The following is a 23,116-nucleotide window of genomic DNA, read 5'->3' as shown; positions in this document are numbered from 1 at the left end:
ATTTTGTATTGTTCACTAAGGGGTCATGCTGATAAATGGAGACATAGTGATCCAAGCATTTTTATTGCTCACGCAACTTACATCAATGTTTAAATTTGTTGATTTTAATCTTTAACACCACCTAGTGGAATTTGGAAAAAGCTCATTGCCATTTTCAAATTAGAACCCATCATACAGTGCATCGAATCTACTGGCATGCTGCCATTTTCCTCACTTATATTAGTAAAGGTCCGATACTCTGAGATTCTAATTCTGAAAATTAATGAACATTATGATTAATAGGGATGACTGTCTCCATTCTACACTCTGTAGTGAAAAAGGAATATTAAAACTGGGCTGTTGAGATTATCTTCAAAGGTCGCTCGTCCTTGAACTTCCCCTGTTATAAGAGAAATGCGAGTGCTTTTGTAAGTGTGTGTTCATACCCTCTACTAATCTAAAAGGCCTTGCTGGAATACTGGCAAGTAAAGCTTCCCACAGCTTTTTCTGTTTGTAGAACTCTCACAAAACAGCAGGGTTTCTGAAGTAAAGTCTATAAACTTGACCATGATGTAACGTTGATTTGTTACTTTCCTGATCTTAATCACCAGGGTCAGATTTCTGATATATGTTTCAGAAAACACTCTTTATTTGTAAGTTGCTTCATGCTACTTAAATTAAGAAAAATCCAATTAGTGTCAGGTTTGTCTGCTCAAAGTAAGCGACATGTTTTAGACTGTAATGAATGCTTTCTGCACTGCTTTTTATTTCTAAACACCTTTTTAAATATTTACTGTATGACACATGAATTCTTCGAATGATGTATTCACAGCAAACAAGTTCACACCAGTGCTAAGTGTGAAGTATAAATTGGGTGTGAACAATCAAACTAATTCTGAAGTGAAGCAACATTAGACTTGCTTTGTATTTGGACTGTTCTCACGTTAGTGTGAAGTGAAACCAATTAGCACTCATGCTAAATCTGCAACAGAAATGTTCCTGTAAAGACTTTAAATAAAACTTGAGGAAAGTTGTTCAGTTGTGTCCATCTATATTATGTTGTGTATTTTCTCTTTGCCATTTTTATATGTACTGTAGTTCTTTCAAGTGTTTTCAGTTGCTATGCAGCAGAATAAGGCATACACCATCAATTAGTTGCTAGGCTGCCTTTGAGATAGTTTCCACAATTTCACCAAACGTTTTATTATTATCCATGGTTTTGGCGAACATTCTCTGTCATGTTCACCTTTGAGTAGTACCTGCAAAATCTAGTTATGCTTATATGGCACTTTGCATTGAAAGTAGACAGGCAAGAGCCTGGAAGAACACAGCAAGTCAGGCAGCATCTTCAGGATTCCTGAACCGTCGTATTTTGCACCTCCTGATGCTGCCTGGCGTGCTGTGTTCTTCCAGCCTCCTGCCTTTCCACTTTGGATTCTAGCATCTGCAGTTTTTTTTGTCTCTAACCTTCAGTTGAAAAGCATTTCTCAGGATTTAATGCTTGTAAAATGACAATTACAGGAAAATGACAATTAAAGCAACTTGATTTAGTTTGTAACTTTTAAAAAAGCGTTCTCAGAATGTGGCAAAGTGGATACATATTGCCCATCTCTAGTGTTCTGTGTTTGATACATTACAGGGGCTCACTAGGTCAATTCAGACTCATTCACACTGTTCAAAACCACAAAAGAACTGTGGGGAACAAAGCAAAAGAATTGCAGAAGCTAGAAATCAGAAATCTGAAGAAGGATCACTAGACCTGAAATGTTAACTTTACTTTCTTTCCATGGATGCTGGCAAATCTGCTGAGTTTCTCCAGCAATTTCTGTTTGTGTTTCATTCACGTCAGTGTTGGGCTGAAGTCAGATATAGATTAAACTGAGTAAAGATTGATGAGTTTCTGTCCATAAAAATCACTAATGAATTAGTTTGATTGTTACCAATGCAAAAAAGAGATTTCTAAGAGTGTTATGTTTTGGGTCTTTGTCTTAGAGTAAAATGAGAGAGGTATGTGACATTTTCTGAAGTCTGCCTAGTAACAGGCCTGAGTGACATGGCTGTTAATGATTAAACATTGATCTGTTATTTTGCTTGAAAGATGTTGAAAGGTGTTCATATTTGGACACAATGGCAGCAGCATGTTTTTTTTAATAGTGATTACACTGCTATTCTCCAAAGACTCAGGAAGTTGTGAAGAATGTCAGGTTGTAAAGATTTATGATTTAAATTGTCTAATACTTCCACGATACTTCAGAGTTTCAATTCAAATAATTGCTAATCTGTGTTTCTCTCTGGATCCAAGGTCCATGTAGTTTTGTCCTGGAGAATGGGTCTTTGTGGTGAAGAATCTTTAGAATGTCTTTGTGAAATTGGATGACAGTTTTTCCTAAAATCCTTACCTGAAGCTCAGTTACAGTAAAAGTCTTAAAACGTGAAATCATATTTTGTTACCTGTTTAGCTATTAACTGAAAGTCCAAATTTCTTTTAAGAGTATTGATACCGATGGGGATCATAACAATAGGAATCATTAGCTTCATTGTTTTTATTCTGATATCAGTTTTTTACTTATTTATTCCAATTTTTGCATGATGAGATGCAGTCTCACCTTCTTGGGTTCACTAGTACAGCAACATGACCTTTATCTGCCATAGCCCCATATTTATTATAAAGATAAAGCAGTTTCAAATAAGTTAAGCTTGATTAAAATATACACTCTACATAAAAGTGAACAATCCCTTCAATTGACTTTTTTAATGTGTGGATGAACAGCAATAGTAGATGTGATAGTATTTTTCTGGCAATGCAGTATTAATCACAAATTCCAAATGACAGTACACTCTTCACCTTCTACATCTTCTGTCAACCTCAGCTAAGATCATATTGTAATATTATTAAAACTGGTGAGTGACAGCAGGTACCATTGTCAGATTTTACGTCCTTTAATCTATTGCCTCATATTTTTCTAAAATGTATGGACTCTAATTAATTTTGGTTCTTCTTTGATATTTAAAGGGTAATATGTATAACTGTTGCAAAAACTAGAACAGTCACAGCTTGCATGTAACTAGAATAAAAAGATTCTACTTGCCAGCCCTCCTTGATTCCTTTGTAAAAATTATAGAGAATGTAATTTTTAAAACTCCTTATAGAACATAGAACAATACAGCGCAGAACTGGCACTTTGGCCATCAATGTTGCGCTGACCTGTAAATTATTCTAAGCCCATCCCCCTACACTATCCCATCATCATCCATATGCTTATCCAAGGACTGTTTAAATGTCCCTAATGTGGTTGAGTTAACTACATTGGCAGGCAGGGCATTCCATGCCCTTACTACTCTCTGAGTAAAGAACCTGCTTCTGACATCTGTCTTAAATCTATCACCCCTCAAGTTGCAGCTATGCCCCCTCATACAAGCCAACATCATCATCCTAGGAAAAAGACTCTCACTGTCCACCCTATCTAATCCCATCTAAGTGTTATGCTATCATTTATTTGTACTGTGGGAACATCTAATATTAACAGGCCTTTTTTGTATTCTAAGCATACAGGGATGTAGGTCTAATGTTAAGAACATGATATAAACCTTAACATTCATTGTTTTTTAGTTGTTTAGCATGCATTGAATTTTTGGGCCATTTAGTTTACTGTGATAAGTTTAGAATCTTGGTATTAGAACATTTTTAGCATTTTGGGCAGAGAATGTTAATGAAGGTGAGTTATACAAACGTAAGTAGAAGATTTGACTTCTGATTTGCGCTAATTTTGGTAATCTTCACAGGGGAAAATTGGAGTGCCATTATATCAAACTTGCAGAGAAGAAAACGTGGTAAGGATTTCTGGCCTTTTCTGGTCTAGCTCTTTCTTTATTGATTTCCTCTAGAATTGTTGCTCATGTGGACATTGGTCTAATGATTTCTCAATTCACAGTGTCTAAGATCACCATGAAGAATGGCTATTTGAGATGCTGTTGACATCTGTAGAAGTGTACACCAGCTAAAAAATGTGTACCCCAATCAAGCACTGTCTACACTAGCTAAACTTTCTGTACACCATTGTACCCTAGCATGAATCAAGCATTTCAGAGAACAAGGGAGAAAACTTACACAAGCAAAAGATACCTTTTCTGCAATGGCACATTTTAGTCATTGAGTGATATGATTTGTGAGATTCCCACTCCGTATCTGAATAAGGTAGATAGCACACAATTTTGGCACATCCACATTATGGGCATGATTGTAGTATGTGGCAGAATTGATATCTCACCACTTCCTTCTTCTTCATGTTGTCTCTTGCTACTGTGTTCAATGAGGGTTAACCCATATTATAAACTGTGATACTGTGCTGTAGTCAGCTGCTCTTCTTGAAGGTAAACTGGCCCTTTTTTAATGACATCAATGAGCAATATTGATGGAATGGATCCAATTCCTTTTGGAAAGCTATTCTCAAAATTACTTCCCATCAGTCTTTAGTAGGGTTTTTTCTCCAGATTATGAAAGAATCACTGTACATGAAAACATTCCTACATGACACTTCTGATTCAATGCCCTTAAATCAGTGATATCTGAGTTACTGATTCTGCCACTACAAAAAGCATCTTTGAAGTTATTCCACCAAAATTTCCAAAATTTTGAAAGGCTCCAACAGACCTAGGCCTCACACACAGAAAACCCTGCAAAACACTTGACACAACTTGGATTAGCCAGAAAAAAACCCATAATTCAGCCCCATAAGAACATGGGACATGGCAGCAGAAGTAGGCCACACAGCCCATTGAGTCTGCTCCATCATTCAGTGAAATCCTCAACTTCACATGCCTACCTTTTTTCCATTACTCTTGACTCCTTTAATGACTAAAAATCTGTCTATCTCAGCCTTGAATACAATTAATGACCCAGCCTGGACAACCTTCTAAGGTAAAGAATTCCACAGATTCCTTACCGTTTGAAAGGTGAAATTCCTCCTCATCTCTGTTTTAAATGGGCAATTGTTTCTCCTACACGCTCCATAATGGGAATAATCTATCTGCATCTAACCTTCAAGAATCTTATATGTTTCCATATGTTTTCCTTGTTCTTCTGAACTGTAATTAGGGCAGGCCCCTTCTACTCAATCTCTCCTCAGAAAACTACCCCTCCATACCTATAATCAATCTAGTGAACTGTGCCAGGATATCTTTCCTTTGATAAGGGGACCAAAATTGTTACAGTATTCCAGGTATCGTCTGACTAGTGCCTTATTGTATAGTTTTAGTGAGAGTTGTTGTGTTTATATCCTCTGCCATAAAGAATGGTGCAAGTATTTATTCAACCCCTCCACCATTTCCTGGTTTCCCATACAATTTCTGTAACTTTGTTATCTAAAGGACCTATTTTCACTTAGACCTCTCTCTTCTTTTTTATATATTTAAAGAAGATCTTGCTGTCTGTTTTTTATATTATTTGCCCTCACTTTTTTCCCATCCTTCCTTTCCATCATCTTTTGTTGCCTTTTAAAATTTACCCAAACCTCTGGCTTATTCCTAATCTTGATCATGTTACATATTTTTTATTTCCATTTGATACTATCTTTAACTTCTTTAGTTAACCATGGTCAGTCTGTCCCCCTCCTTGAATCCTCTTTCTCACTAAGATATACCTTTGCTGTGAGACATGAATTTTTTAAAAAATATCTGCAATTGTTCCTTATTTTCTTTTCAGCTAAAGTTGGTTCCTTGTGACCTCCACCTAACTTTGGTCTCACCCCATGTAATTACCCTTACTTGTATTTAGGTTTAGCATTGTTATTTTCAACCTGGGTTTCTCACTCTCAAACTGAATGCTAAATTTTACCAGGTTATGGTCATTATTCTAAGGGATCTTTTGCTCTTTCATTATTTATTAAACCTGCCTCATTATACATTATTAGATCAAAAATCACATCACTTTTATCTGTGTTAATAACTTGATTTTGCCCACTCCGCCAATCTATCGCCATCTTAAATTTGTTACTAGCCTCTTCAATGTTCATTACACTTCCAAATTTCATATAATTTGCAAACTTCAAAATAATGCCCTGTATGATAATTTCAGGTCAATAATTTATATTAGAGAAAGGAGTGTTTCAAACATCAGTTTCAAAGGACTTTAGTCACTTTAGTCAGAGAAATAGCATTCCCTACAACTATCTGCATTTTACAGGTTGAACAGTTTTATATCCATGTAACTACTGCCCCAGAATTCTCATGGGTTAAAATTTTGGAAGCACCTTTTGTAAGTCTATATACACAAAATCAGTGACACCACTATTCTCAACCCTTTCTGTTATGTCATGCAAAACAAGTGGAATTTTTTCCTTTGTGCGTCAGAAAAGGCAAACACCCTAAACCATTATTTACCTACAATCAGGCAAAACTTACTTTAGTGCCAACTGGGGGTCTCTGGCTCTCTTGCTGCTTGCTGGCTTATTGTTATTTATTACACATTATATTTTCATTCTGTTCTATTACCCGATGCACTTTGTACAGTATGATCTGCCTGCACTGCATGCAAAACAAAACTTTTCACTGTACCTAGGTACAGTGTGACAATAATAAATCAAATAAAAAAAAATGTTGCTTATTCTGGATGGCCAACTCACTGCCACGATGCAAATGAGTCCTGGGTTAAATATCCTGGATTTGAATTTCAGATTTGAAAGTATTCTGTTCTTCACCTGCCCAAAATTCACTGGGAACTAAAAGTCCTTGTCTGCACTAAAATATTTGCATTCTGAGCAGAAACCTGAGGTTAATCTCAATGGCCTAGGGATGATGAGAAAATCCACTATCCTGAGAGTTCCTGCTCGAAGTGCCCATGTGAAGATGTTGTATAAGAGTGGGATTGGGCTTGCAAATTTCATCACAAAAAAATGGGTACACGGGTAGAATACTGCACCCAGCAGCCAACAGCATTAGTCAAAGAGGAGTCAACACTCCTAGCAGAAGTGAGAATCAGGTAGAGAAAAAAGATTAATGAAATTTAAGAAATTATTAACATTTTTAGAATACTCTGTAGTTGCCCTAAATTCCAATTGTATACAAGACATATTATGAGAATCATGACATTTACTGCTGCTCCATTCTCTACCATTGAGGGTGGGGAGTGTGTCTCAAAGTACATGGGAGAAAATAATTTTAACAATTTTTACTTGTTTTGAAGATATTTTTTATCAGTTTCATAACTATTTGGAGAGAAATGGGGAAATGCTCTTTAATTGACAGTCAGTCATCCAATTGGCTAAGGAAGAGCCTGCTTACCTTCCAATGGGCTTGAGAAAGTGTTGCATTGAGAGGAAGGATGTGTGAGGCTTACCAATGGCAGTGCATTATGGTGAGGGTTTTGGCAGTGGGAGGTCCTGTGGTGAAGCCTCCCAGACTCTGTTCAAACAGAATTGTTAACTCCATGACTGTATGTTTACTACAGTATTTCAGAAACTCACCTCAGAGACTTTATAAGACAATCCGGGGCTATTCCACAGAGCGTGAAGTAACTCCCTAAGACAGCTCGTCCATAGTGAAGAAAAGATACACATGCATTTCCACTGGATGTTCCTGAGCAGTTGACAATCAATTGAAACATTCTGAAGTGTAACAGAACAAATACAGCAATCAATTTATGTACAACCAACTCCCACAATCAGCAAAGTGATCACGACTAGATAATCTGTTTTCCTGATGTTGATTAAGGGATCAATATCAACAAAAATTTTCCTGTTGTTCTTCAAAATAGTGCCATAGATTTTTTGGCATATTCACTGGTCCATGGACAACAAAGGAAGGACAAATGCTGTCCTGACCTGGGATGCTAACACCCTATGAAAGATTTTTTAAAAACACCCAAACAGGCAGATGAACTTCAATTTTATTGTACCAACTGAAAAAAGAACCCAGTTCCAATAGTGCAGTACTTCCTCAGTGCTTGATGAAAGGACCAACATAGAGTTTTGTGTTTAAACTCTGGAGTGGGATTTGAACCTGGAACACTGTGACTCAGGCACGGGTGCTACCATCTGACCCACAACTAACAGTACAGTAGTGTCAAAAATAATACACTATGTTCAGGAACTAAATTCAAAACATGTTTTGCTCATGTATATAGCACTAGGACAAGAAGAAATTATTGGCCAATAATGTTTGAATAGTGCATGATGGACCAGAAATCCCACAGAAATAAATGCATACTGTTCTGTGAAATCATTATAATTCTTATGAAATTAACTTAATTGAGCAGCCATGGCAGACACAATTGTCCATCTTCTGAATTAAAGTGCCTCTATTCAGGTTTGTGTCTCATTGGAGGATGTGATGGACCTAGAAGGCACATTTATAATGAGGCAAATCCTTGCAACATGCTTGTGGCTGGAAGAGGAACCTGGTCAGCTATCCTTGATGTGGAATGACGTCCCTCAATCTTACAGCCTTGGGTGAAGGCAAGTGACATTTCCACAAAAAACTAGACATGAAAACAGCCATAAGCATGTGCTTTGTCTGCCTCATCTGTTATTAGACAAAGATAACCTATGTTTTCTTACTGTGAAAGCAGCAATTTTTCTCTTGACTTATTTTAAGACCTAATTTTTAATTGCATTCTGCTAAAATTAGAAAAATGACATTGTTGTTATCACAGCTTTATGCACGTTTGTATATTGTAACATTTTTCATTTACCTCCCTGCTCTTAGAAAACAAAATTATAAGGGGTAAAATTTAACAGATTTTTCTTTTCATTGAAGGTAATTCCAATGGGAAATTCAAGCTAAAATCAGACTTATTCTGTTGGAAACTGTTGGAAAATTCCAGTTCAATCATTATTTGGTGCAATGTGTTGAAGCTATTTCAGTTATGCAGAAAGAATGAAGAAATTGAGGCATTTCCTTTGGGGAAGAGAAGATTGAGAGAAGTTCTGAGAAGAAGGCACAGACTTAAGGTCATTTGCACGGGAATTAAAAGCGACTTGAGGATCAATTTCTTCCCACAGCAAATGTTAGAATCTGGAGTGCATTGACTGATTTGGGGTGGAGGCAGTGTAAATTGAGATGGAGAGGGATATGGACTATTATCTGAAAGGAAATAAACTGAAGTGTTATGAGGAAGGCACATTGGAGTAGCACCAGGTGATTTACACAGACATTACAAGTAGAATGTCTTCTGTGCTGTAAATATTCTGTGATTCTACAAGAAATTAGCAACAAAAGATAGATTTGAGCTGGATACTTAAATAATATCTGATAATGATATAATAAGGATCCCTCTATTTTCATAATGGAATCAGTCCAGTCACTCTGTACAGAACGTATTCTATAATTTCTTAAAATCACAGTAGAAATGGAGGTGAGAATAATAATTGTCCTAATGAATTGTCTGAAGAGATAAGAACAAGGACATGCTGAACTTTACAGAAGAAGGTTATAGATAAATCATATTCTAATTTCAACAAGTAAATATTCTGCAGTTTTTAATCAACTGATTTCTATTAAATCATTACAAGGCAGTTGATACAATGATAACAGTGGCAGGGGTCCAATGCATTTTTCTAGAATATTATGAGTTTTTTTTATTTTACTGAAAATTTGAAGGTATGTTACCAATGTACTGTACTCAATTAGCCTACGCATGCAACCACAGATGTTTATCTAGACATATATCCAAGAACAGCTTGACTTTCTTCTCTTGTGCAAAGTTAATTTCAACATTATAAGGTAAAAACATCTCTTAGAATTGTACTGATGCTCACTGTCACATAAATTGTTTCATTTCTTGGGCATATTTCGTTATTTTTACTGGCATTCAGGGTTGATCATTCATTCCAGAAGCTGACTAATTTTACTTCCATTCATTTTAAAGGAAGTGAAAATCATCGAGTAACCTACAACGCTAGCTTTATATCCTTATGGTGGTTTGAAATTGATCCCTACCGATATTGGTTGTGGAGTATAATAGTGAATAGAGTGAATAATTGGAATCAATAGTACTAATCAGAGATAGAATGGTAAATTTTAGGTCAAATATTTTCTCTGGTCTCTGCAATTGGAAACATATTGTATACATTTTTAGTAAAATTAGAACAATATTATAATTGAATATGTAGCTGAATTTAATAGAATTGATGGTCAGATGAAATCTTTCTGCTACACTGTTGATTTTGTTGCCTGTAGTGATCAAAAGAAATCTCCCTTGATTTCCACCATCAATAATTCTCAACCTTTAAGTCTATTTCTAGGTAGGTGCCCATAGTTAAATATATTTCTCAGAAATGTTATTGGTGAACATTATAATTTTGTGATTGCTGCTCCAGTAAATTAAAACGACAGAAGGCATTGGTTTCCAGCTCTAATCTTCAGGTGGAGATTGGATACTTTCCAACAAGGGGAGATATTGGGAGATATTTGCTTGGCTCAGAGTAGCACTGAATGAACCTTGAAGCAAGTTATTTTGTTGGCTTTTAGGTTGAGGCACAATTTATTGTTAGGAGGTGTTACTGCATTTTGGAACATCAACTAGCTAATCCTGGCATGGCAATCATAGTCCTGTTTACACATGTAAATTTATGAACATCGCATTACGCTGAAACAGTTATCCCACTCCATGTTTAAGTAAGTGTAGGTGTCATTAAGATTAAAACTCTTACAGAAGTATATCAGAAGTAAAATGTCACCAGCAATATTCAAATATTAACATAGCCTATTATTCGATTTTGGCCTGTTTATGTACTGCATAATTCTAAGATTATGTTATGAATGGAAACAACATGCTCACATGAGGAATAATCTAATGTTCTGATAGAATCTCTAGATTTTCCTATTAAAACATAAGATCAAACACCGTGCCAACCATATATGTCTGAAACAACAATCAGAGTACAATTGATTCTCATGAAACTTTGTTTGACTGGCAACCCAAAGCTCATGCATTCTGAAAATCAAGACAACCGTTTCAGTCCATACAGTTGCATCACTACCAACTGTTGTGGTTGAACAGTTCCACATTGAAATTCAGCAATTCACTCATCAAATGAAGATTTAAAATTTTATAAGACTGTGAATGATTCCTATGTACTGAAGACAAATCGAAGTTGCAGACCATTCTACTGAAGAGTGCAATTTTGATATGTAATTTTCCAATACTCCATTTTTAAAGTGAGTTCAATAATAAGAGTATTTACCTAATGGGAATCATTATTTTGTGTATCCAATATAATGTTTTATAAATTAGCAAAGGAAGATGCCATGAATATATCAACATTTTATGCATTAATAACAAGTTCAGAGTAAGTTTCAGGAGCAATGCCACCACCAATTGCATAGCCAGCTGATACTTAGGGACTGAGATTTGGGTAGCTTGACAGAAAATTATAGGTGCATTCTGCCCTATTTGCAATTATTGATTTAAATAGATAGAAAATCATAGCCAATGAATCTGTAATTTTATATTGCCTGTCAAATTATGGTGGTGGGAAGGATTGTCAGAGAACCTCATCCTACACTCATATAATAGAAAGATTCTGCAGTCCTCACTTTCTCCTAACAGAAAGAATCTGTTAAGCAAAATAATAAAGGCTAACTGGCAGCCATGAACCTGCTCCAGCATGAGAGACAATGCTACGTTTCTAATAATTTCATCATGTATATGATAATTTTTGGTATAAAGAAGCCCATTCTGAACAGAGATACTGAGGGAGGTGATAAGTGCAGGGAAATTGAACACAGAATTCTGACACAGTGAATTGAGGAGGAATGCTGAATGAGGATAATGAACATGGATCAAAGCAGCAGGCATAGACAGGAATGAGAACACTGACCCTGAGAATCAAACAGGATTGGAGGAGCTGGGTACTGAGGAAATATACCAGGAAAATATGTTAAACACCTACAGTTGTTGACTTTGAAAGCTGACATACTCCAGAATTTGGAATAGAACATTAAAGATCTTTTTGAATAATTTTATTGCTTATCACTAACTTCATGTCAGACAAGGTTTGAATGCCTTAAAAAAAAGAAAAAAATTATAGCTGGAAGAATAACATACAAATCCACTATGCTATCCAGTTACTGATAGCTGTGTTTTTTTCAGACAAATGTATAGATATGCTCAGTGAATGTGTGACATAGTGGCTCAGTAGTTAGCATTGCTGCCTCACAGCGCTGCGGAACCAGGTTTGATCCCAGCCTTGGGTGACTGTTTGTGTGGAGTTTGCACATTCTCCCTGTATCTATGTGGGTGTGCTCTAGTTTCCTCTCACAGTCCAAAGATGTGCAGGTAAGGTGTATTGGCCATGCTAAATTGCCTATAGTGTTAGGTGCATTAGTTAGGGTCTGGGTGGTTGGTGTGGACCTGAAGGGCCTGTTTCCACACTGTAGGGAATCTAATCTAGAATGTACTGTATATAGAACATAGAAACGTAAGCAAAGAACAGGCCTTTAGGCCCACGATGTTGTGCCGAGATTTAATCCTAATGTAAAATATAGTAACTTAACCTACGCACCCCTCAACTCACTGCTATCCATGTGCATGTCCAGCAGTCGCTTAAATGTCCCCAATGACTTCGCTTCCACCACCTCAACTGGCAACGCATTCCATGCATTCACAACTCTCTGCGTAAAGAACATATCTCTGATGTCTCCTTTACACTTTCCTCCTAATATCTTCAAACTATGGCTTCTCGTACCAGTCAATCCTGCCCTGGGGAAAAGTCTCTGGCTATTGACTCCACCTATTCCTCATTATTTTGTATACCTCGATCAGGTCTCCTCTCTTCCTCCTTCTCTCCAGAGAGAAAAGTCCAAGCTTATTCAACCTTTCTTCATAAGGCAAGCCCTCCAGTCCAGGCAGCATCCTGGTAAACCTTCTTTGCATCCTCTCCAAAGCCTCTGTATCTTTCCTATAGTAGGGCGACCAGAACTGGACACAATATTCCAAGTGTGGTCTCACCAGGGACTTGTAGAGCTGCAGCAAAACCTCGCGGCTCTTAAACTCGATACCCAGCTAATGAAAGCCAAAACACCATATGCTTTCTTAACAACCCTATCCACTTGGGTGGCAACTTTAAGGGATCTATGTACTTGCACACCGAGATCCCTCTGTTCCTCCACTCTGCCAAGAATCCTGTCTTTAATCCTATATTCAGCATTTGAGTTTGACCTTCCAAAATGCATCACTTCACATTTATCTAGGTTGAACTCCATCTGCCATTTCTCAGCCCAGCTCTGCATCCTGTCTATGTCATGCTGCAGCCAGCAGTAGCCCTCTATACTATCAACGACACCTCCAACCTTTGTGTCATCTGCAAATTTACTAACCCACCCCTCAACCTCCTCATCCAAGTCATTTATAAAAACTACAAAGAGTAGTGGCCCAAGAACAGAGCCCTGCGGGACCCCACTCAATATTGTCCTCCAGGCAGAATATTTTCCATCTACAACGACTGTCTGCCTTCTGTCAGCCAGCCAATTCTGAATCCCGATAGCCAAATCTCCCTGTATCCCATACTTCCTGACTTTATGAATGAGCCTACCATGGGGAACCCTATCAAATGCCTTGCTGAAATCCATATACATCACATCCACTGCTCTACCGTTGTCGACCTGTCTTGACACCTCCTCAAAGAACTCCATAAGATTTGTGAGGCATGACCTGCCCCTCACAAAGCCATGCTGACTGCCTTTAATCACACTATGCTTTACCAAATAGTCATAAATCCTATCCCTCAGAATTCTTTCCACAACTTTGCTGACCACAGACGTAAGACTGACTAGTCTGTAATTGCCAGGGATTTCCCTAATAGCCTTCTTGAAAAGTGGAGAAAGTGAGGGCTGCAGATGCTGGAGATCAGAGCTGAAAATGTGTTGCTGGAAAAGCACAGCAGGTCAGGCAGCATCCAAGGAACAGGAGAATCGACGTTTCGGGCATTCCTGAAGAAGGGCTTATGCCCGAAACGTCGATTCTCCTGTTCCTTGGATGCTGCCTGACCTGCTGCGCTTTTCCAGCAACACATTTTCAGTTCTTGAAAAGTGGAACAACATTCACCTCCTTCCAATCCTCTGGTACGATTCCCATGGAGAGTGAGGAGGCAAATATCCTCACCAGTGGCTTAGCAACCTCCTTTCTCGCTTCCCAGAGCAGCCTGGGATAAATCAGGTCTGGCCCTGGAGACTTATCAATCTTAATGTTTTCCAAAGTTTCCAGCACATTAACTTCATCAATCTTGATCTGGTCAAGACTGTATCCCAGCTCCTTTAAGTTTTCATTTACAACAAGCTCCCTTTCCTTGGTGAAAACTGAAGCAAAAAACTCATTTAGGGCTTCCCCTATCTGCTCAGACTCCACGCACAAGTTCCCTCCGCTATCCCTGATCGGTCCTACCTTCTCCCTGAACATTCTCTTATTCCTCACATATGAGTAAAACGCCTTTGGGTTCTCCCTAATCCGTCTTGCCAAGCCTTTTTTGTTCCCCCTCCTGGCTCTCCTCAGTCCATTTCTGAGCTCCTTTCTAGCAAGCCTGTAATCCGCTAAAGCTGTGCTAGATCCTTGCTTCCTCCACCTTACGTAAGCTGCCATTTTCCTTTTGACGAGAAGCTCCTCTGTTCTCGCCATCCATGGTTCCTTTATCTTACCCCTTCTTACCTGTCTCAGAGGAACAAATTTGTGCATCACTCGCAACAGCTGCTCCTTAAATATTCTCCATATGTCTGCTGTGCCTTTCTGTGGAACAATTGCTCTCAGGCTGTACTTCACAACTCCTGTCTGATAGCGTCATAATTTCCTTTTCCCCAATTAAATATCTTCCCTCAGTAACTGCTTCTTTCACTCTCCAAAGCTAAGCTAAATATGAGGCAGTTGTGATCACTTTCACCAAAGTGCTGTCCCACCATGAGATCTGACACCTGTCCTGACTCGTTGCCGAGCACCAAATCCAAAATGGCCTCTCCATTCGTCGGTCTGTCTACATACTGAGCAAGGAAACCCTCCTGAACACACCTGACAAAAACGGCTCCATCCAAACCATCTGCACTTAGGATGTTCCAGTCAATATTGGGAAAGTTGAAATCACCCATAACAACAACCCTACTACTTTTGCATTTTTCCAGAATCTGCCTGCCAATGCGATCTTCAATCTCTCTACTGCTATTAGGTGGTCTGTAGAAAGCCCCCAATGTGGTGGCTGTTCCCTTGCTGTTCCTAACTTCCACCCATACTGACTCAGTGGACAAACCTTCCTCAACAACCTTTGTTTCTGTAACTGTGATGCACTCTCTGATTAGCAATGCTACACCCCCTCCTCTTTTTCCACCCTCCCTGTTCTTTTTGTACATTCTAAACCCTGGAACATCAAGCAACCATTCCTGTCCCTGTGAAACTCACGTCTCCGTTATGGCCACAACATCGTAGCCCCAAGTACTGATCCATGCTCTAAATTTGTCACTCTTATTCCGAACACTCCTTGCATTAAAGCTGACACACTTTCACCGATCCCTATGTTCCATCGCATGAGAAACCTTCCTGATAGATTCAATATATCCTGTCACTGTCCTGTCTGCAACAGATTCCCTCTCAGACATGTGGCTCTGATTTCCATCCCCCCTGCTAAACTAAACCCTCCTGAATCACATGAGCAAATCTCCCACCCAGGACATTTGTGCCCCTCCAGTTCAGGTGCAACCCGTCCTTCATGTACAGATCCCACCTTCCCCAGAAGGTATCCGAATGGTCTAGGTATCTGAAGCCCTCCCTCCTGCACCAGCCTCGCAACCACGTGTTAAGCTGCATTCGCTGACTGTTCTTCATTTCACTATCTCGTGGCACCGGTAGCAAACCTGAGATCACTACTCTACTCGTCCTGCTCTTCAGCTTCCAACCCAACTCTCTGTAGTCACTTTTCAGATCCTCAATCCCTTTCCTGGTTATATCATTGGTGCCAATATGTACTACGATTTCCAGCTGCTCACCCTCCCCCTTCAGAATCTTGTAAACCCAATCGGTGACATCCTGGACCCTGGCACCAGGGAGGCAACATACCTTCTGGGAGTCCCATTCCTGACCACAAAATCTCCTGTCAATCCATCTAACTATTGAATCCCCTACCACTAGCGCTTTTCTAATTCCTCCCCTTCCACTCTGAGCCACAGTGCTAGGCTCAGTGCCAGAGACCTGACAACTATGGCTTTCCCTTGGTAGGCTGTCCCCACCAGCAGTATCCAAAACGGTATACTTATTGCTGAGGGGAACGGCCACAGGGGATCCCTGCTCTGATCGTTGGTTCCATTTCTTCCCCCTGATTGTAACACAGTTGTGCTTATCCTTTGTCTGGGGAGTGACCACCTCGCTGTACATCCTGTATTTCAGTATTTTAAATACATTTCAAAATTTTAAATACAATATTGAATTGATTAAATCATGGAGATTCTATCTCTCAAAATTGTGTTCCCAGAAACTAAAATCGTGGCAAAATCTACATGCACTGATAAAATTGCATCTTGGGCTGATTAATATTTAAGACAGATTGTATTATTTCATCCCAACCTTCAACCAAAGTAACACTTCTGATCTCAACTCTTCAGACTTTTTCCAGCAGTCATCCAGGAGGCTCTCAAGCACCTCCTAGTGGTCTGTTTTAAACAACACCAATGAAGACATGAAAACATGTTGCTCTTCTGCGTGCCGTGACTAGGAATTGTACATAATACTGACAAGGAGAAATTGAGAAAAATGTCTTCAAAGTAGGATGGCTCTCCTTGCCAACGAAAAGAACAAATAATTTGATTCCTTTCGTAGTTAGCAAAATACCATAGCAACTTAATTGCTTCCATACATTTCCTGGAGTGTTTTCACTTATGGGTGTATTCAGGAAAACAGACATGAACACAATCAAAGACTACAGGAAAGCTATTGGGAGTGACAGTGCAAATAAAGGAAAAGCAAGATCATGAAGTTGAAATGATGTTAAGCTCCAAGCTGAAAATGTTTGGTTTTCTTGAGAGTCATTCCACCCTTTTAAAGAAGGAAGACATAGTAGCAGTAAGTAACACTCAGTCAGTAGCAGTCACATGACTTGCAGTCTTCTTTAGACTCCAGGCAGCTGCAGGAACAAATAGAGGATTAAGATTCCAACTGGACTAGATAAGGTAAATGAAATGAGGTTGTTCCAATGGCAGAGGAATCCAGAACCAGGGGTTACAGTCTAAGGATATGGTAGGTCATTTAGACTGAGGTGAGGAGAAATCTCTTCACCTAGACAGTGATGAGCCTGCGGAATTATCTGCCACTAAAGGCAGTTGAGACCAAAACATTAAATGTTTGCAAGAGAGAGTTGGTTATAGTTCTTAGAGCTAACGGGAAATGGGAGAAAGCAGGAACAGATACTGAGTTGGTTGATCAATCATGATCATATTGAATGGTTGAGGAGAATTGAAGGACTGAATGGCCTATTCCTATTTTCTATGTTTCTATGATTAAGAGAAGGTAATGGCAGTCACTGAGGGTACCTGGATATTGTCATGACAGCTTTTCGTTTGTTTTGTTTGTATCAAATCCTGCTTTATTTTTAGTGATGCTCCAATTCCAGTAGGATCATAAGAAATATCTTGGATTATCATTTTTACGAGATAATTACAAACCATCAAGATTCAATATAAACTTGCAGAAAAATAAATTAGAAATTTTAGATAGAACAATTATTTGAAATAAATGCATAGTATTCAGTTGAAAAGATTTTCCCCTAATCAAAGAATGATAGAAAGTCACATTTTATAGCTGCAAAGATATGACTAAGAGAATTGACTGAGATTACACTCACTGTCAAGCTTTTCCACCTTCTCTAAAGATAAGTGCTTAACCTCTATTCATTCTGTCTCTGGTTTCTGTTTAGTCCTTCTTTTGTAGCTTGCACTTTGCACCATTAGCTATAGCTTTCACTTTTACTGTCTGTAATCTGATTGTGTCAATCTGTACTATACTAACTTTCTCATTGCAGCTTGCTTTGAATTAAAATTCCTTCATAAAGTCTATTATAGTGTAACTTCTGGCTCTCATTCCATAAATGGATTCATATAATGGACATGGAACAGCTGTAGCCATGTTGATTAATCATACGTTGCTTCAGGAAACTAACTATTTCGATAATGATGTGCAGCTTATAATTAAAACTTGCAGGTGGAAAGCATGTTATATTAGTTCACATTTCTCATGTGGCACCACAAGATGCATGGTCTTTGCTAATTTGTTTTGTTAATGGTCAATTAGGATAACAATCGTCATCAATAGTGGGATTTAACAACTGTCCCTTTAAACAGGTATGATCATCAAATTCTAATTTATTAGCAAAACAGAAATTAAATTAAAACATGTCCATCTGTACTCCTGTCTCCTTGATGCACATCACTTTAGGAAGGCCTCAAACATACTTCTAGACATTGTAGATTCCCTCTCTAGTGATATATAGGCACAAATATAGCCAGGGTATACAGGTAAATTGTTCTTTATTAATTATGAGACAGAACAGGCCAAATCCTTAACAATCTGGCACGGTGGCTCAGTGGTTAGCACTGCTGCCTCACAGCACCAGGGTCCCAGGTTCAATTCCAGCCTTAGGTGACTGTCCGTGTGGAGTTTGCACATTTTCCCCGTGTCTGCGTGGGTTTCCTCCAGGTGCTCTGGTTTCCTCCCACATCACAAAGATGTGCAGGTTAGGGTGAATTAGCCATGCTAAATTGCCCATAGTGTTAGGTGCATTAGTAAGAGGGAAATGGGACTGGGTGGGTTACTCTTCAGAGGGTCGGTGTAGACTTGTTGGGCCGAAGGGCCTGTTTCCACACTGTAGAGAATCTAATCTTTAAAAAAAACCACATGGTTAGCCACGTTGAATTCATGCCTACATAATACAGTCCCAAATCAATTCCTGACATAAATATTTTCTGAGTTTTTTGGTGAGAAAATCTCAAAGAGAACAGACAGACTCATGGGAGAAGTATAAATGTATGCATAACAAGTGATTAGATGACTCTGGAAAAGAATATTTATCAATTGGGAATATAGTATCAAAGAGAGAATCGGAGAATGAGCTTCCAAAGGGAAAAAAAAGGTTTCAAAACAGAGATTCAGTGTCAGTGGTTCTATCTGCAGCTGTGATGAGGTAAGAGACCAATGAACATGAATATCATGCGACATGAGAAGACATCAGCTAATATATTCAATAAGTTCTTGGGTTACTGTACAGCAGTATGTGTAGTTCATGAACAGCAAAATCTTCCTCCAAGATAATTTAAGCTTGTCATATCTGATAGCATACAAGTTGCTGTTTACCTTACTATGAGAAAGTATTGCTTTAGAATCATGTTTGTCAGGGAATTAAACCATGTATTCAAACTCTGCAGCTTTAATATACCCATATAATCTTAAGTGTCATAATTGAGACGCAAGTGAAGCTGAGCTTGCACATTTGTTCATAACTACATGGAACTGTACTGAACTAAGAAATAACTGATAATGGATGTGTAAGGATCCTCTTACTAGGAAAGTTCTTGATGAGAAGCTAACGCCCATCACTGGGGCAAAATAAATTATAAGCCCTGATAACTGGTCAACTGGCTCACATAATTTGTATGTGAGGGGGACTAACTAATAACCTAACTGTTTAGATTATCAGAAAGGAGGTCAAGGGGAGTTCTTGTAGTGCAGTGGTAATATCCCTATCGCTAGACCAGGAGGCCCAGGTTCAAGTCCTATCTGCTGCTGAGGTGTGTAATAGAATCTCTGCAGGTTTATTAGAAAATATCTAACAGAAAGATGATCAAAACCACATTAGTTGTGGTAGAGAGGATAAAGATCAAAAGTGAAGGAACTGTTGCCACCTGGGGACAGAAAATTACAAAGCTCTGAGAAGTCCACAAGATGAATCCAGGCTAGTTTATGCACGCTCCATTGTTCACAGTCAAAATAGTAAGTATGATCTGTTAAGCTGTGTTATTTAATATTTTGTTATCATTTATGCCAACTAAGTCTTTTCACAGATGGAGTTTAATTTAGATAAATGCGAAGTGTTGCACTTTGTTAAGGCAAATCAGGGCAGGACCTATACAGGTTGTTCTCCTTTAACGCACATTTTGTCAGTACGATTTGGCTGTAACGGGTTGGTGAATTGGGGAAATTTTTTTTAAAAATCCAAACTCCTATTGGCTATTACGCAATGCTAACCCCACTTCCCTTCAGTCCATTCTAGGCATTTACTTAAGGTCAAAAGAGAGATTTGACTTCGGGGCAATTTTTTTCTGACCTTACTGTTGATGTTTTCAGGATGTTTTTAGAGATTACTGCAGAAAAAAACATTTGAATTTCAAGATTACCCCCATTCTGGACAATGCACTAAGCCATCCTCCCACCATTGGTGAACTTTCTGAAAAAATCAAAGTGCTATTTCTACCTTCAAAAACAACCTCTTTCATTCAACTCATGGACTAAGGTGCAATAGCAGCTTTTCAAGCTTATTATTTAAAGCGCACATTCAGGAAGCTGATTGCAGTTACTGAGGGGGACAATGAGGACAGTGTGTTCTTCAATTTTGGAAGAGCTTTAACAAGAAGAATGTTATTAATATCATTGTGGAGGTGAGGGGTGATGTCAGTATGGACTGCTTGCATGCAGTTTGACAGAAACGTCTCCCACATTTTCTTCATGATTTTCTTCCAGCAATCAAAGAACATTGTGTCGCTCCTGCAAAGCAAGTTAGATTTGAAGTAGTGGAGACTGATCAAGTGGAGACTTGTCATGTGGGGGAAATTGAAATTTGAGATGAAGTTGATGATGTCCAGGATGTAGCACCACAAGGACGTTCCACTTCTCTTTTGTCTTCAATCCTGGGGGAAGCTGAGAAGCAGTTGCAGTTCTTAGAAGACAATGACTACAAGCAGGATAGCAGTGGCATAAAGTCTTATCTGGCAGCCTATGAACATCTCCTTCATGAAAGAAGAAAGATAGCAAAGCAGCAAAAATTAGATGCCTTTTTTAAGCCAGCCCCCAGGAAACAGTCTGAGGACGATGAACCACAGCCATCCACTTTTAAACTAAATATTTTCTTTTGTTGTAGCCCTGCACCCAGAAGGGCACCTGACATTGATGGTGACCCTCAGTTCCTGTCTTAATACAGTACTGTAACTCAGCAAACTCAGAAACCTGTTAAAGTGTTAAATTTATTGTATTATTTCATTTAAATATATGGTTTTAACATTTACTTAGGCTGTGCTATCATTTATATTAGACTATTATTTTTGTTTTGATTTTTACTGATTCATCCCAACCCTGTTTTTCCCAAAGGCCCCATTATTTCTATAACACAATTTTCTATAACATAAGGTTGCATGAGAATGCAATTACAGCATTATAGCAGAACGGACTGTACACTTAATGATCTTGGGGTGCAGGTTCATAATTCCTTGTAAGTGGAGTTGCAGGTGGACAGAGTAGTGAAGAAGGCATTTGGTACATTTGCTTTTATTTGTTAGTGCATCGAGTATAGGAGTTGAGATATCATGTTCTCGCTGTACAAGACATTGGTTAGCCCATCTTTAGAATACTGTGTTCAGTTCTGGTCTCCTTGGTGTAGGAAAGATGTTGCTAAATTTGAAAGAGTTCAGAAAGGTTTACATGGATGTTGCTGGGATTGGAGCATCTAAGCTAAATGGAGAGGCTGAATAGGCTGGGGCTATTTTCTCAGGAGCATCAGAGTCCAATGGGTGACCTTACAGAGGTTTATAACGGTCAAGAGGGGCATGTTAGGGTGAATAGCCAAGGTTCTTTTCCCAGGGTAGGGGAACCTAAAACTAGAGGGCATAGGCTTAAGATCAGAGGGGAATGATTTAAAAGGGACCTTAGGGACAATTTTTATACACAGAGGATGGTGAGTGTATGGAATGAGCTGCCAGAGGAAGTGATGGAGGGTGGTACAATTACAACATTTAAAAAGACATTGAGATAGGTACATGAATGGGAATGGTTTAGAGGGCTCCACCTCCTCCAAGACTTCCGTTTCCCCGGCCCCCAATACCTCATCTTCACCATGGATATCCAATCCCTCTACACCTCCATCTGCCATGATCAGGGCCTCCAAGCCCTCCGTTTCTTCGTCTCCTGACGTTCCCAACAGTACCCTTCCACCGACACTCTCATTCGTTTGGCTGAACTGGTCCTCACCCTCAACAATTTCTCCTTCGAATCCTCACACTTCCTCCAGACCAATGGGGTAGCCATGAGCATCTGTATGGGCCCCAGCTATGCCTGTCTCTTTGTTGGCTACGTAGAACAGTCCATCTTCTGTAGTTACACCGGCACCACTCCCCACCTCTTCCACCGCTACATTGGCGACACCTCGTGCTCCCGCGAGGAGGTTGTGCAATTCAGCAACTTCACCGACACATTCCACCCTAACCTTAAATTTACCTGGACCAGCTCTGACACCTCCCTCCCATTCCTGGACTTCTCCATCTCCATTAATGACGACCGACTTGACACTGACATTTGTTTACAAACCCACCGACTCTCACAGCTACCTGGATTACACCTCTTCCCATCCTACCTCCTGCAAAAATGCCATCCCGTATTCCCAATTACTCCGCCTCTACTGTATCTGCTCCCAGGAGGACAAGTTCCACCACAGAACACACCAGATGGCTTCCTTCTTTAGAGACCGCAACTTCCCTTCCCACGTGGTTAAAGATGCCCTCCAATGCATGCCGCACCTCCGCCCTCAGACCCCACCCCTCCAACCGTAACAAGGACAGAACCCCCCGGTGCTCACCTTCCACCCTACCAACCTTCGCATAAACCAAATCATCCGATGACATTTCCGCTACCTCCAAACAGACCACACCACCAGGGATATATTTCCCTCCCCACCCCTTTGAGCCTTCCATAAAGACCATTCCCTCCGTGACTACCTTGTCAGGTCCACGCCCCCAACAACCCACCCTCCCATCCTGTCATCTTCCCCTGCCACCACAGGAATTGCAAAACCTACGCCCACACCTCCTCCCTCACCACCATCCAAGGCCACAAAGGAGCCTTCTACATCCATCAAAGTTTTACCTGCACATCCGTTGTATCCGTTGCTCCCGAAGTGGTCTCCTCTACATTGGG

General features: G+C 39.4%; 1 long non-coding RNA gene across 2 annotated transcripts; it reads left to right on the top strand.

Annotated features, from left to right (window-relative positions):
- The first annotated feature begins 223 nt into the window (after positions 1–223).
- On the top strand, positions 224–21,347 carry LOC122555914 (uncharacterized). 2 transcript variants are annotated; one of them, XR_015759031.1, is made up of 4 exons: positions 224–407; positions 3,763–3,810; positions 8,731–8,924; positions 20,282–21,347. It is a non-coding gene; the product is annotated as an uncharacterized LOC122555914 (long non-coding RNA). The 2 variants fall into 2 exon arrangements; XR_006313394.2 differs by lacking the exon at positions 20,282–21,347 and having other exon boundaries at positions 8,731–10,184.
- Positions 21,348–23,116: the final 1,769 nt, after the last annotated feature.

The sequence above is a fragment of the Chiloscyllium plagiosum genome, unplaced genomic scaffold (assembly GCF_037043375.1).
Source record: "Chiloscyllium plagiosum isolate Xiang-an unplaced genomic scaffold, Cpla_swu_hap1 HiC_scaffold_13, whole genome shotgun sequence".
In the NCBI taxonomy this organism is placed as follows: domain Eukaryota; kingdom Metazoa; phylum Chordata; class Chondrichthyes; order Orectolobiformes; family Hemiscylliidae; genus Chiloscyllium; species Chiloscyllium plagiosum.
This window is presented reverse-complemented; position numbering and strand designations above follow the sequence as displayed.